At 42.0% G+C, this 14,222-nt stretch overlaps 1 protein-coding gene across 2 annotated transcripts in view; it reads left to right on the plus strand.

The window, feature by feature from the left end:
• Positions 1–214: 214 nt before the first annotated feature.
• The window catches only part of lpin2.L (lipin 2 L homeolog), a 72,066-nt gene continuing 58,058 nt past the window's right edge, over positions 215–14,222 (plus strand). Inside the window, exon 1 of one of the 2 annotated variants that reach the window (XM_018267923.2) lies at positions 215–407. The gene's annotated coding sequence lies outside the window, so the exon portion shown is untranslated. Of the gene's footprint in view, positions 408–4,417; positions 4,605–14,222 lie in introns of those variants that run through there. The other variant, XM_018267922.2, reaches the window with a different exon arrangement.

Genomic DNA, 14,222 nt, shown 5'->3' on the forward strand with positions numbered 1-14,222 from the left:
TCATTGATTAATACAAATGGTTAAACACGTCTGGAACTTTTTCTCTGCCTCAGCAGTTACTTCTTATTATTAGGTTGCTGACACACATTTGTCACAGAGATCTTGCTCAATCTAACCACAACCCCCACTGAGTCTTCTCAGCCAGGTGGGGAGTGGTTTCAACGTCATTGTCTGTCCCCGTTCCCATTGCTGGATCCTATGTCTGTTGCTGCCTGGCTCAGTCGTGCCTGGGTGAAGTGAAGCGGTGCTGGAGGAGGAAGGGATATATCTGGCAAGTTTACTCCCGGGAAACTGGTAGCGTCACGTTCCATTCATTGAGAGTAGTGGCTCGCCTGAGTGGCCTCGGCTAGTCTCAACTACAGCTTCATCGGCGAGTGCAGAGCTGAGAGGTCAGCCGCTGCCTGTGGGTACGTGTATGTCGGCTACGTCCTGCCATTAAACTCACCCTGTAGTAGTAGAGTGCTCACCTGTTACTCCATCAACCTTTTCAGGTGTCTGGTGCTACACAGCATATAAAACCCCCCACTCAGGGTCAGAACAATCTGTCATGAAATCCAAAATCGCTGAAGCACACAAACCGTTGTAATGAATGCAAAAAAGGTGATTTTGTTGTCTCATTGTAGACCTTAACACATGGCAACGTTTCGGACCACATAGGGCCCTTTATCAAGCCTTCATAAAGGGCCCTGTGTGAGGTCTCTTCCATGCCATCCCATCAATTTGTACTACCAAGGACTTCTTATAATGGAGATTCACTTTCACATGGAACAGATCTGGCTTTACTCTGAGGCTTGTTGTCACTGTCCTTGGCACTGTTACTAAACTTTATCATTCCTGTCCTGGGTTCCCTAGGTGCTGCCATGATATGTAGGTGGCACAAATGAATCAGCTGACATGATTTCTGAGGATTGCTTATCCCTTCTCTATAGAAATGCTATTCTATCCCTGCTGGTGCTAAAGCAGCCAACTAAAAAGTGGCCTATTGAGTGTAGCAAACTAGCTAAGTGCCATTAGGTTGTCCCTGTGGATTGCAAATGCCTTTTCCAGAACCTATACCCTCCCTAAGACCCCCCACTGCTAAATGACTCATTCACCTGTTGTCTGTCAGAACACTTACTATTTACTGTACCTATTTTCAACTTGCTTGTTAGCTGACAGCGCATGTGATCCTGTGGCTATTGTACGTGCCTCTCGATGGCTGCCAAGCTAATTTTAATTGTTGCTTGGCAGGCTGACTTGCATAACTGAGATACTTGTTTGTCACTATCATAAGACTTAGTCTAACATCCTTGAAACAGAATTATAATAAGAAGCTGGAGGGTCTAATCTGAGTTCATGTATAACGGAGGATAAATGTTGGTTATTGTGTGTTTCTCCTGCTGAACCTTTTAAGTTTTTTTTACAGATTTAAAATAATTCTGATTTCTTATAAATAGATTTGCCACCTTAGTTATTTGCGGCTGTCATCTTGAGATTTTATGCTCTGGTGACTTAACAGGCCATTGGCAGTCGCTTGCTGTATCACATGGCTTGAAAAGAGAAGGGATTATCCTGTTATTTTGTTTTTTTATACATTTGTGGGTTTTAAAGGTTTGTATTCAGCAGCTCTTCAGTTTGCAATTTCAACAATCTGGTTGCTATGGCCCATATTGCCCTAGCAACCATGCACTGATTTAAATAAGAGACTGGAATATGAATAGAAGAGGGCCTGCATAGAAATAGGAGTAATAAAAAGTAGCAATAACAATAAATGTGTAGCCTTACAGTGCATTTGTTTTTAGATGGGGATTGCTGAAACTGCAATCTGGAGAGCTGCTGAATAAAAAGCTAAATAACTCAAAAACCACAACTAATAAAAAACAATTGCAAATTGTCTCAGAATATCAATATCTACATCATAGTTAAAGCTAACACCTTTAAAGTAAATTTTAAATTGGCCTTCATTTTTTCTTTTTTATAGTTTCTGAATTATTTTCCTTCTTCTTGTCATTCTTTCCAGCTTTTAAATAGGGGTCATTGGTCCCAGGGGCGATCCTGGCCCATCTGCTGCCTGAGGCAGCAGCAGTTGCATGTCTTAAAGGACAAGGAAAGGCAAAAAAATAAAATCCCATTTTTACTTTCTTAAATGAAAAAGAAAACTATCTCCAATATACTTTAATTAAAAAATGTGTACCGTTTTTATAAGAAACCTGACTGTATACAGTGAAATTCTCCCTTCATTTACTGCTGTGGATAGGAATTGTCAGAAGGTCCCTAACCGCTGAGCAGGGAAACAATCCTACTTATGTACAGCAGGGGGAGCCGCCACCTTACTTCCCAGCCATGCAGAATTCAAGCAGCTTTGTTTATGACGATCCCTAATCAGCCCAGACCACACTGAGCATGTGCAGGGTCAGGGTCAGGCAAAGATGTTTAACAAAGTTACAAGATGACAGCCCCCTGTGGCCAACTTTGAAAGCATAAATCATTTGTTTGATTAGGCTTTGTGGTGCAGTAAGTTCATGTTTATGTTTAGTATACAAAATACAGCATTAATAGCCTTATTCTATTTTAGACTTTCCTTGTCGTTTAATATGTCCTAATAAACTTTTTGCATTTTTTTTTTTACTTGCTGCCTATCAATTTTTTGGAGGAACTTACATTCTTGGTTTTGTTTCTGTCTATACTACTCATATTCCAGTCTCTTAATGCATGGTTGCTAGGGTTATTTGGACCCTAGCAACCAGATTGCTGAAATTGCAAATTGGAGAGCTGGTGATTAAAAAGCTAAATAACATAAAAAATAACATAAAAACGACAAATAATTAAAAATTAAAAAAAAATGTACATTGCCTCAGAATTTCACTCTCAACATCATACTTAACGTTAATTTAAAGGTAAAAAGAAACCCTTCAAGGGCAGAGACACACACTGCTATTTTGGGAGATTTGTCGCCCAGCGAAAAATCACTGGGCGACTAATCGCCCCAAACTGTCTTCCTCCCGGCTAGAATGTAAATCGCAGGCGCAATGGCACTAGGATCTTTGTGAGGCAACTTCAGGCGAGTTCGAAAAAACTAAGCGTTCCGAGAGCCATCCCGCCGGCGATTTACATTCCAGCTGGAGGGAAGGCTAGAATGACAAATTGCTTCTTCTTCAGGCGACTAATCTCCCCGAACTGCCTTCCCGCCGGCTAGAAGAATCGATTTGTCACTGGGCGACTAATCTCTTGAAATAGGAGCGTGTGTCTCTGCCCTAACACAACTCTTGTAACTATTGTGGCTGTGACTGGTAGCTGTTGTTTGCTTTGTAGAGATATAGTGAATAATGTACTCCCTCACTACTGTAATTTATACAGATATTATTAGTCACAGAGGAGTTCGGCAGAGTGCTTTTATACAGGTCACATAACTCCAAGGTGACTAATAATATCTTTATAAGGGTCAGGGCACACAGGCAGATTCGGGGAGATTAGTCACCCTCAGCGCAGAATCAGACTTAGGAGCCACCTGAGGCGGCTCCTGCAATGCCGCCCCCCCTCACCAACTTACGTGTCGGGAGGGGAGGCAGAAACACTATTGCGGAGAGCGCAATTGAGCTCTCTCGCAATAGTACAGCCGAATTTCCGGTTCAAAAACCGGAAATTCGGCTCTTAAAGGTGCAGGAGCGTCTGTTTTGCCGCCCCTGGAATCCTTTCAGGTGCTGCCGCCTGAGGCGAGCGGCTCAGCTCGCCTCATTGGCGGCGCGCCCCTGGTCACCCTGCGACAAATCACTTCTTCTTTGGGTGTCTAATCTCCCCCAACTGCTAGAATGTAAATTGGATGGTACTAGGATCGCTTTGGCTTTCCGAAGTCTCCTCGTGAGGAAACTTCGGAAAACAAAACTTTCCGAGTGCCACCCCGCCGGCGATTTACATTGTAGCCGGTGGGAAGGCTAGAATGACAAATCGCTTCTTCTTTTTTGGGCGACTAATCTCCTTGAAATGCCTTCCCACCTGCTAGAATGTAAATTGCCAGCGGGAAGGCAGTTCGGGGTGATTAGTCGCCCGAAGAAGCGATTTGTCACTGGGCGACTAATCTCCTAAAATAACAGCCTGTGTCTCTGCCCTAATCTGCCTGTGTGCCCTGAGTAGGTGATACATTATTCATTATAATTAATTCACAGTTTCTGAGTTCACTTTTTACTTCCTAAACATCTCTGTCTTTGCTTTTTACAAGATGCCATATTTTTTCGCAGTCGCCCCCTCCTTGTTGATTTTTATCTTTCCCTGCAGAGCCCTTTTAGGTGGCGAGATATACTTTTTTTGCTTTCTTCAGGTTCTTTTGCAGTAACCTGCTCTGTGTGACGTCATTCCGCTGCCTCGGAGACAGGAGGAGGCAAAGGGAGGAGGGGGAGCGAGAGTTGAGATAGTGAATGGGAAGGGGAGCGAGACTTGAGATAGTGAATGGGAGGGGAGCGAGAGTTGGATTGGAGAGGGAGCGAGGGTAGAGAGGAGTTGTGAGAGGAAGGGAGCAACACCGGGGAGGCAACTGCAGGAGACGTTTGACGTGAGAGTGAGAAGTGAGAGGAAGGAAAGAGAAGCCGATACATGGGAGGTAGTGAAACCGGTGGAGCGCGTTGTGGGAAGTAAGGAAGTGTCACTTTACTTCATTGCTGTGACTAATATGTATTTTTAGTGACCAGGGGGCTTTTGCAGAAGTTTGATTAGATATTTAGCTTGTGGGCCATTCAATTTGTGCAGTTGACCATGCAGATAAATCCAGTTTATAGTGTTCAGTTTGTCCATTGAGACTGGCCGGATGGTGAGAGAGTGTATAGCAGCTTCAGGCCAGCAGTCACTTTAATCATCCTTCCATGGCACCATTTGCTTGTGAGCTCACCTTCATTGCGTTCTCTTAGAATTCAGGTGGCCATACAGGGGCTGACAGTAGCTACCGACAGACAAAGAAGAGACAGCCATTATTGCTTTTAGGAAGCTTCTTGTAGGAAGTCCTCCAGGGAGCAGTTGATTAGAGTGAACCAGTGCTTTACAGTGAGCTGTCATTTAAACAAAGCATCGCTCAGATGCTATGAAATGCCATGCTAGAGATTGGATGTTTTTTTAAAACCATAAATTGTTCATACAATATCCCATGTAAGGGTCAGGCCACGCTGGTTGTTCCCTCACTCTGCGTTGGCTAAAATGAAAAAAACTCCGGCGCTAATCACATGCGGCGATTCGTTTTCCGAAGTCGCCCAAAGGTGCAACTTCGGAAAACGAATTGCTACGTGTGATTAGCACTGGCGTTTTTTCATTTTAGCCGACGCAGAGTGAGGGAAGGCGTTTGGGGAGATTGGTCGCCGCAAAAACGAGGCGATTATTCGCCAGGCGACCAAATCTTCCTAAAATGCCCGTAGTGGCCTGACCCTAAAGGTACAATTCAGACTAAAGAATTGATTTTGTAGAAGTAGCCATGTTTTCAGGTTTGTGGACTCGCTGCAGATCTTCCCCTTTGCAGAGACAGAATCTACACCCACCTGCCTGGTTGCGGGGGCTGACTCCCTCTTAGCAAACATCTTGTATAAACATTGTCCCTTGTCTCTCAGGCTGTGACTTGATTGTGTAAAGGGGTGATTTACCTTTAAGTTAACTTTTAGTATGTTACCGAATTGTTAATTCTAAGCAACTTTTTAATTGGCTTTAATTTTTACTTTCTTATAGTTTTTAAATTATTTGTCTTCTTCATCTGACTCTTTCCAGCTTTCAAATTGGGCTCACTGGCCCCATCTAAAAAACAAATGATCTCTAAGGCTGCACGTTTATCGTTATGCCTACTTTTTATTAATCATCTTTGTATTCAGGCCCTCTCTTATTCATATTTCAGTTTCTTATTCAAACCAGTGCATGGTTGCTAGGGTAGTTTGGACCCTAGCAACCAGATTGCTGAAATTGCAAACAGGGGAGCTTCTGAATAAAAAGCTAACTAACTCGACAACCACAAATAATAAAAAATGGAAACCAATTGCAATTTGTCTCAGAATATCACTCTACATCAAACTAAACGTTAATTCAAAGGCGAACAACCCCTTTAATGAAGATTTTCTAGTTCATGGTTTTGACTAGAGTTGAGATAGCCTTTGTGCGCTAATCAAAATAGAAATGGGTTTGTCATCAGCCCTGTTTCTTTTAATTTTGATCTGTCAGTTACCTGAGTTTAGGGAACATTTCTCAACATATTCTATATAAAAAAAACAAGGCATGCAGAATGTAATCATCAGCTCTGTAGCATCAGCTTCTGTAACAGACAGACCTAATTTTCTGCTTGACGATTTGTAACAACTAAGCTTAATTTCTGGACAGCTGCCCAGAGCACACTGAGCATGTGCAGTGTCGCAAGACTAGAGTCCTGCATCGAGTCGGGTACCCGCTAAATACCCACAGTGTGATCGGCCCTCGGACAGATTATTCTTTTTGTGCCTACTGTGTGGGTGACCCGCAGGTACCCGATCCGCTGCAGTAGGGGAGGACTACAGACGGCCATTACTGTGGTAAAGTACAAAAACCCTACCCTTCTTGATGGAAAAGGTTATCTGTTTGATGTCACTTCCGGGTTGGCACTGTGAGGAACAGGTCAGGTGAAAATTGTTGGGCATCAGAAGGCAGGTATGCGGGACCGAGTGAGGCTTATTTTAAGCAGGTCCGGGTTGGGTGTGAGTCTTAAAAAACAAACCTGTACAGGTCTCTATCGCATGACACTCCTAACAAAATGCAAGATGGGAAACTCCTGTGCATACATTTGAAGGCCTGCATCATTACTGTTCTAGAGATGCTGAACCTTTAGGTGATTCGCATTCTTGGCGGCGGGAAAGCTTTTTGGGCAGGTTAGTCACCCTCAGTATCGAAAATTTGTCGCATTGCAACTAATCTCTCTGTGTTCCACCACCCTTAAGGCACAGTTCCAAAGAATGGATAACCGCAACAACCGCAACAACAAAGGGCAATACACAGCTTTATACAACAACAGCCAAATAAAGCTTCTGTTTATGGTTTCATGTTTACTTCCTACCTCCCCCACCTCACTTCCCCTTGGAATCAGCAATTTTAGGGTAAGGACACACGGGCAGATTCAGGTTAATTGCCCCATCGACTCTTCTTTGTGGCGAAAATCTCCCTGAACTGCCTTCCCCTAGCGTCCCATCAGCTATAATGAAAAATCGCCAGCGGGATTGCAGTTGCGGCACTTCGTTTTCCGAAGTTGCCTCACAAGGAAACTTTGTGCGACTTCGGAAAACGAAGTGATGTGAGTGCCATCCCGCAGGCTATTTTTCATTATAGCCAGAGGGAAGCTAGGGGAAGCGATTGTCGCCCCAAAGAAGAGGCGATTGGTGGCTGGGGCGACTAATCTCCCTGAATCTGTTTGTGTGCCCTTACCCTTAAAATGAGATAGTGAGCTTTGTAAACAGGCAACTTCCCTTTCCTTAACTTCTGCCTGTTCATTATTCAAGTATGAAATCTATTATTCACAATGCTTGGGACCTGGGGTTTTTGCCCAAAATTAAGATTTCTATACCTTGAGGGTGAAGGCACACAGAGATACTAGTAGCAGCTACTTGTGGCTACACAATGCAAAAAAAATACCCTGCCATAGACAATACTGAGACTTGCCTCTGCTTAAACACATGTAGTGTCTTAGCAAAGCCAGTTATCACGATTGTCTATTTTGTAGCATGACAAGTAGCTGCTACTAGTAGCTCTGCGTGTCTTCACCCTCAAGGTATAGAAATCTAAATTATGGGCAAAAACCCCAGGTCCCAAGTATTGTGAATAATCTATTTTATAACTGTATAATGAAACTGTATAATGAACTGTTCCCTATCTGTAGGTCTGAGACAGGCAGAAGTTAAGGGAAGGCAAGTTGCCTGTTTACAGAGCTCACTATCTCATTTTAAACCTAAAACTGCTGACTCCAAGGGGAAGTGTGGCAGGGGAGGTAGTAAGTAAAAATGAAACCATAAACAGAAGCTTTGTTTGGCTGATGAATATAGCTGTCTATTGCCCCTATTAAATTGTTGCTCTTATCAATTCTTTGGACCTGTGCCTTATGGATGGTGGCACATGGGGAGATTAGTCAACAATGGAAAAATCTTCGCTACTGCGGGTGACTAATCTCCCTGAAATGCCTTCCCACCAGCAAGAATGTGAATCGCCGGCGGGATGGCAAACGTGTCGATTCGTTTTCCAAAGTTGCCTCTCAAGGAAACTTCGGGAAACCTTGGAAAACCAAAGCTATACGTATGCCATCCTGCCATCGATTTGCATTTTTGCCGACGGGAAGGCATTTTGGGTAGAGTAGTTGCTTACGGTACAGTCCTGCACCTTGTTGGGTACCCACGGAATACCCTCAAATCAGTCGGTTTGTGGGTAGAATATCCCTGATTCCCTGTCTGTGTGGGTACTCCTCGGGTAACCCGGCAAATGTGTGGCACTGGTCCCTCCCACACTCCCTGGTGCTGCAAGGAATTTTTTTTGTACCTTTCGGGATGAATGGGGCGGGAAGTGACGTCACTTCCGGTCTGAGATGATGTCACTTCAGTAGTAAGTTTGACTTATAGGGTCCAGGTCTGGTAGTGGCTCAGGGTAGGGGGATGTGTTGGGTGGCGAGGTCAGCGGGTTTGGGTCACGCACGGGTCCTTCCAATTGGACCCGTGCAGGACTCTAGCCCACAGTAGTGAAGATTTGTCGCTTGGCGACTAATCTCCCCGTGTGCCACCATCCTGAAAGCTGAACTAAATCCTCATTAACTGATTGCTCTCCTACCTGGGGCCCCCCTGTCTTCAGCTTAACAGCATGAGTAAAACTGCATGACCCTCCTGTATCTGCTCTCTAAATTGTGTGAGTTGGCAGGTGTTGTCTGACTCCTTGGTAGAGATCAACAACCAGGAACTAAAAGCAGGAATGTGATCAGCATAAAAGGCGCTTGATTCTGTTCAGCGATGACTGCCGGTGAGCCAGATACCACATATAATGGCAGATATGGTGGCTGTCAACTACACTGTGTCGGCCAGTGCTGTTTGGGAATTTTTTTCTGGTCTTGGTTTTTATGTAGAATGAAAGTCAGACTCATCTGGAGTAGAAAATCTGTGCTGGTGCTGAGAGTACTCTTGCCCTAGGTTGGTGTACTTTGTACTTTACTAGGTTTGTGTGTTTTTTGAATGGTAACTTGTGACATTTATTGGCTGCTGTAAATCCTCTTGGCCAGAACAAAACTGTTATTTGCCAGTTGTTTCCAGCAAGGCTAACAAAGAACCCAGTGTTCTTGTGTGCTACAGCCTGGGGAAATGTAAACTGAAAAACCCACTGTGTAGACCCAGGTTCTGAACAAAGGGCTTCACACAGACTTTCCAGTTCATTTGTCTGTGCTAAATGCCACTAGCTAATAAACACATGAAACATCTGTGATTGCTGTTGATATGGGCTACAGAAATTAGAATAGATAGATCCCCAGTGAAGTGAATCGTTTTATGCCCTGTAGCTGTCAAACCATCCATGAATGCTATATAAGATAAAGTTTCATTCAATCTTTCAGGGCCTCTGTTACCATCTTGGCAGAACGGGTTTCTGAATAACAGATCCCAAACCTGTAGCTTAAGTAGCAATTCTTATTATGCCAGTTTCTGGAATAGCTCTAACAAATACAGGTATGGAATCTGTTTTCTGGAAACCCGTTATCCAGAAAGCTCAAAATTATGGAAAGGCCAGCTCCCTTAGACTCCATTTTACCTAGATAATCCACATTTTTTAAAATTATTTCCTTTTTCTCTGTAATAATAAAACAGTACCATGTACTTGATCCCATCTAAGATATAATTAATCCTTATTGGCAGGCAAAACCAGCCTACTGGGTTTATTTAATGTTTACATCAGGCATGTCCAAACTGCGTCCCGCGGGCCAATTGGTATGATGTAATGTTTACATCAGGCATGTCCAAACGGCGTCCCGCGGGCCGTAAGGTATGAAGATCCAAATTACAGAAATATCCCTTATCCGAAAAACTCCAGGTACCCAGCATTTTGGATAACAGGTCCCATGCCTGTACTCCCAAACTCAGCAGAGGAGATATTGATTCTCCCCACATCATACTGCTACTGGATTTCAGATGGGCTATCCCAGTGACTTGACCAGGCCCTAGAGGAGGCTGTCAGAACCACTGGCTTGTGGTAACTTTACAGAGAATATTTTTGTTTTTCCTTTTTTGTTTTATCTACAGGGAATATGATGTGTTTGTGAACTTTTCACTTGCACTAAGATAACATTTGCATTAAAGTTAATTGGCTGTATTTTTTTTTTTTTAAATCCTTGCAGCTGCTATAAACTGTCGGATCCCATTTTCTTTAGCCAGGCAACCTGATATTTTAGCAATCGAGCTGTGAATTTCATGAGACACCTCCTGAAGGCAATATAAATGCACTAATAATCTTCATAAGGAACAGTAACGCCAAACAAATGAAAGTGTTTTCAATTAATTCAAATATAATGTACAATTGTTGCCCTGCACTAATAATATTTGTGTGTTTGCTCCAGAAATACTACTGTAGTGTATTATAAATAAGCTGCACTGTATAGTAATGTATAGTAAATACAATGGGTTTAGTTCTTATACTGGAAGTTAAACAGGGGGTCAAGTGCCTTTTGATCAAGTTTTCTGGCAAAACCCTCTGAAAAAATTTAAAAAATCAGCCACATATAGGGGGTTATTTTTCAAAGGTTGAATTTAGAAGTTTTCTATACCACAAATGATTTAGAAAAAATAAACTGAATGGGAAAAACTCGAATCAGCGAGTTCAGGGTTAACAACCCGAAAACTCTAATTGATCAAGTTTTCTGGCAAAACCCTCTGAAAAAATTTAAAAAATCAGCCACCTATAGGGGGTTATTTTTCAAAGGTTGAATTTAGAAGTTTTCTATACCACGAATGATTTTAAAAAAAATAAAAATAAACTGAATGGGAAAAACTCGAATCAGCGAGTTCAGGGTTTACAACCTGAACACTCTAATTGATCAAGTTTTCTGGCAAAACCCTCTGAAAAAATTAAAAATTCAAGGGAACTCTGCCATCGACTCTTACATGATCTCAACAGGTTTTAGATGGTGTATTTTTAGATTTGAGCTATTTCCAAGGTTGGGGTATAATAAATCTAAAAAATAATTTGCGTTTTTTTGAAAAATAACATCAAAAACTAAAATTTTTCGAGGGAAAACACAACTCAATCTTAATAAATCTGCCCCATAATGTCAGACCCATTTATTAGCCAAAGTTTATATTATTTGTAAATAGTTATGGAGCATTTATTCTCTAAGAAGTAAGTCGCTTTTTTAAGGAATTGTTCAATATAAAAATTAGGTAAATAGGCTGTGCAAAATAAAAAATGTTTCTAATCTAGTTAGTTAGCCAAAAATGTAATGTATAAAGGCTGGAGTGACTGGATGTCTAACATAATAGCCAGAACACTACTTCCTGCTTTTCAGCTCTCTTGGTTTCCACTGATTGGTTACCAGGCAGTAACCAATCAGTGACTTGAAGGTGGGCAACATGGGTCATAACTGTTGCTTTTGAATCTGAGTTGATTGCTAACAATCAATTGCAAACTCACCCCTTAAAGTCACTGGGGGTCATTTATAAAGTTCGCGCAGCGTATATTTTTTCCGAAAATGGTTGTATTGCCTATGTTTTTTCCTGAATGCTAATATATTGCACTGCTCTGCCCCTCTTTCCGTTTTTTGCGAATTCGTATTGTGAATACATTTTCACAAATGGCACGCAAATGAGATGGGAGTTTGCATGAGCACACCCAATGTGCAAGGTTGTTCTGCGCGAAAATGGCGTTGACAGTAACTTAAATTCGCACTTTGCGAAACTGTTTTGCAAATATTTTCTCCGGCACCAAAGTTGTGGTGTAATTCAGTTGCAGAGTGTGCGCATAAATATTTGCGATTTTTGACATATTTAAAAAGCTCTTATAGACATTTGCATTGTGAATAAAAAAAATTGCAATTCTATTTGCACCACAATTATTCAGCTTCATAAATATAACCATGCACAGGGCAAATATATTCACTTTGCGAACCAATCTGCCTTGCGCAAAGTTTATAAATGACCCCCACTGACTAAAGCTGGCCATAAACACAAAGATCCGTTCGTACGATCGGACTTTCCCATCGCACTACCTGCCACTAACCATTCAAATCAAATAAAGTAGAAAAGAACAGATCAGCCGATGTTCTGCCCCTGACAGCAATTGTACGAAAGTTATGTCTGACAAAGCTTGTGACGGTCTCCCACTGAAAATCGTACAATCGGCAATACATGCAGAGATATTATCGGCAGCCGACAGAAATCTTTTCACCTGCCCGATCAGCCAAACGACTGATCTCCAGCCGGACGAAAAATGACTCTTCACACACTGCCCGAAAATCCTACGAATCCTCGATTCGTACTATAAGATCTTTGCGTCCATGGCCAGCTTAACACAGAGTTAGAGAACTGAAAAGCAGGAAGTAGTGTTCTGGCCATTATGTTAAACATCCAGTCACTCCAGTCTTTATACATTACATTTTTGCCTAACTAACTATATCAGAAACATTTTTTATTTTGCACAGCCTATCTGTTTACCCTGTTTTTATTTGTACACTGAACTGTTTTTTTAAGGTCATGTTAAGTTGAGGTCTCTGCTTTCCAGGAAACAGCTTATTTCCTAGCATGCACGTGATGTGTCTCTGTATTCTTCCTCTTATAAACGAACAGCCTGACTGTGCTCTATGCAGTGCTGTGTAATTCCATGTACTGTTGCAAAAGCTGCAATAAGAAAAGCCTTTAAAGGAACAGTAACACCAAAAAAATGAGTGTTTTAAATAATGAGAATATCGTACTGTTGCCCTCCACTGGTAAAACTGATGTTTGCTTCAGAAACACTACTAACATAACACCATTATGTTCTACAGAGCTTATCTGCTTTCTGCTGTGTAACCTGAGCCTTTTCTTCTTTGAATGGCTTCCCCCATTGCTACACAGCAGCTAATTTATATAAACAATAGTAGTGTTTTTGAATCAAACACAGCAGTTTTACCAGTGCAAGGGCAACACTGCATTATATTTTTATTACTTTAAAATACTTGAATTTTTTGATGTTTCTGTTCCTTTAAAGGCTTTCCTTATTGCATATGTTATATGTTTCAATATGGGAATTTTTCTGTTCTCGTGCACAATTGCTTCCTTAACAGATATGCTTGACTGTACTGGAAAAGGGATATTGAAATCTTTGTATTCTGCATATGTTCTTTCATTTTTAGTCACGTCTGCTTTTAAGGGAATGGTCACTGTTTTAGCCAATGTGCCTGTATGCATAGAAAAACATAGACTCCTTCTACTTACTTTTTACTGAAGACTCTATTGCTACTTTGGTACTGATGAGGGCAGATGGCATATTTTCACAGATATCAGATATTAAAATTGTACAGGGGCTGACCTACAGTAACATAAATCAGTCTGAACTGACAGGAGTAGCTGCAGAACTTTGCATTTATAGGAAACTGTCCGGCTGACAGTTTAACATTCTACTCCAGCATGCACCACATGAGCTTGCGTGCACTTCTTTGTACTATGAATGATATGTCATTGGAAGCCAGGGTGGAGCCAGGCCAAAATCAATTTTTTAAAGCTAGAATGGGCATTGATAGACAGCCCAGATGGAAGGAACTCTAGCAGATGGGAGAGAGACAGTATAATAAACCACTAGCCTTTGTTTATTGCTCCCTGGGGCTGTTTAGGGAGGCTTACAGACTGCAATCATCAACATTTGCTTTTAATGTGTTTATTTATATATTTATTAAAGCGATACTGACATGTTCCTATAAAAATCATTGGAATGTGTCAGTATAAAGTAAATGCTGCACCTGTAATTGATCCCCGAAAAGCCCCTCGCAAAGCTGCACCCAGGCCTGCGAACCTGTGTGCTGCCGACCCGCTGACACTTACTTACAGATCTTCCGGGTTGCTTCAGTGACGCTGGGCTGTGGGCGGAGCGATCCTTTCATAGGCTGAATTCCTGTTTTCATTCGTAATCAGCCTATGGAAGGATCGCCCCACCCCCAGCGTCACTGAAACGGCTCAGAAGTACTTTAAAGGGATCCTGTCATCGGAAAACATGTTTTTTTCAAAACACATCAGTTAATAGTGCTACTCCAGCAGAAGTCTGCAATGAAATCC

Source organism: Xenopus laevis, chromosome 6L (genome assembly GCF_017654675.1).
Source record: "Xenopus laevis strain J_2021 chromosome 6L, Xenopus_laevis_v10.1, whole genome shotgun sequence".
In the NCBI taxonomy this organism is placed as follows: domain Eukaryota; kingdom Metazoa; phylum Chordata; class Amphibia; order Anura; family Pipidae; genus Xenopus; species Xenopus laevis.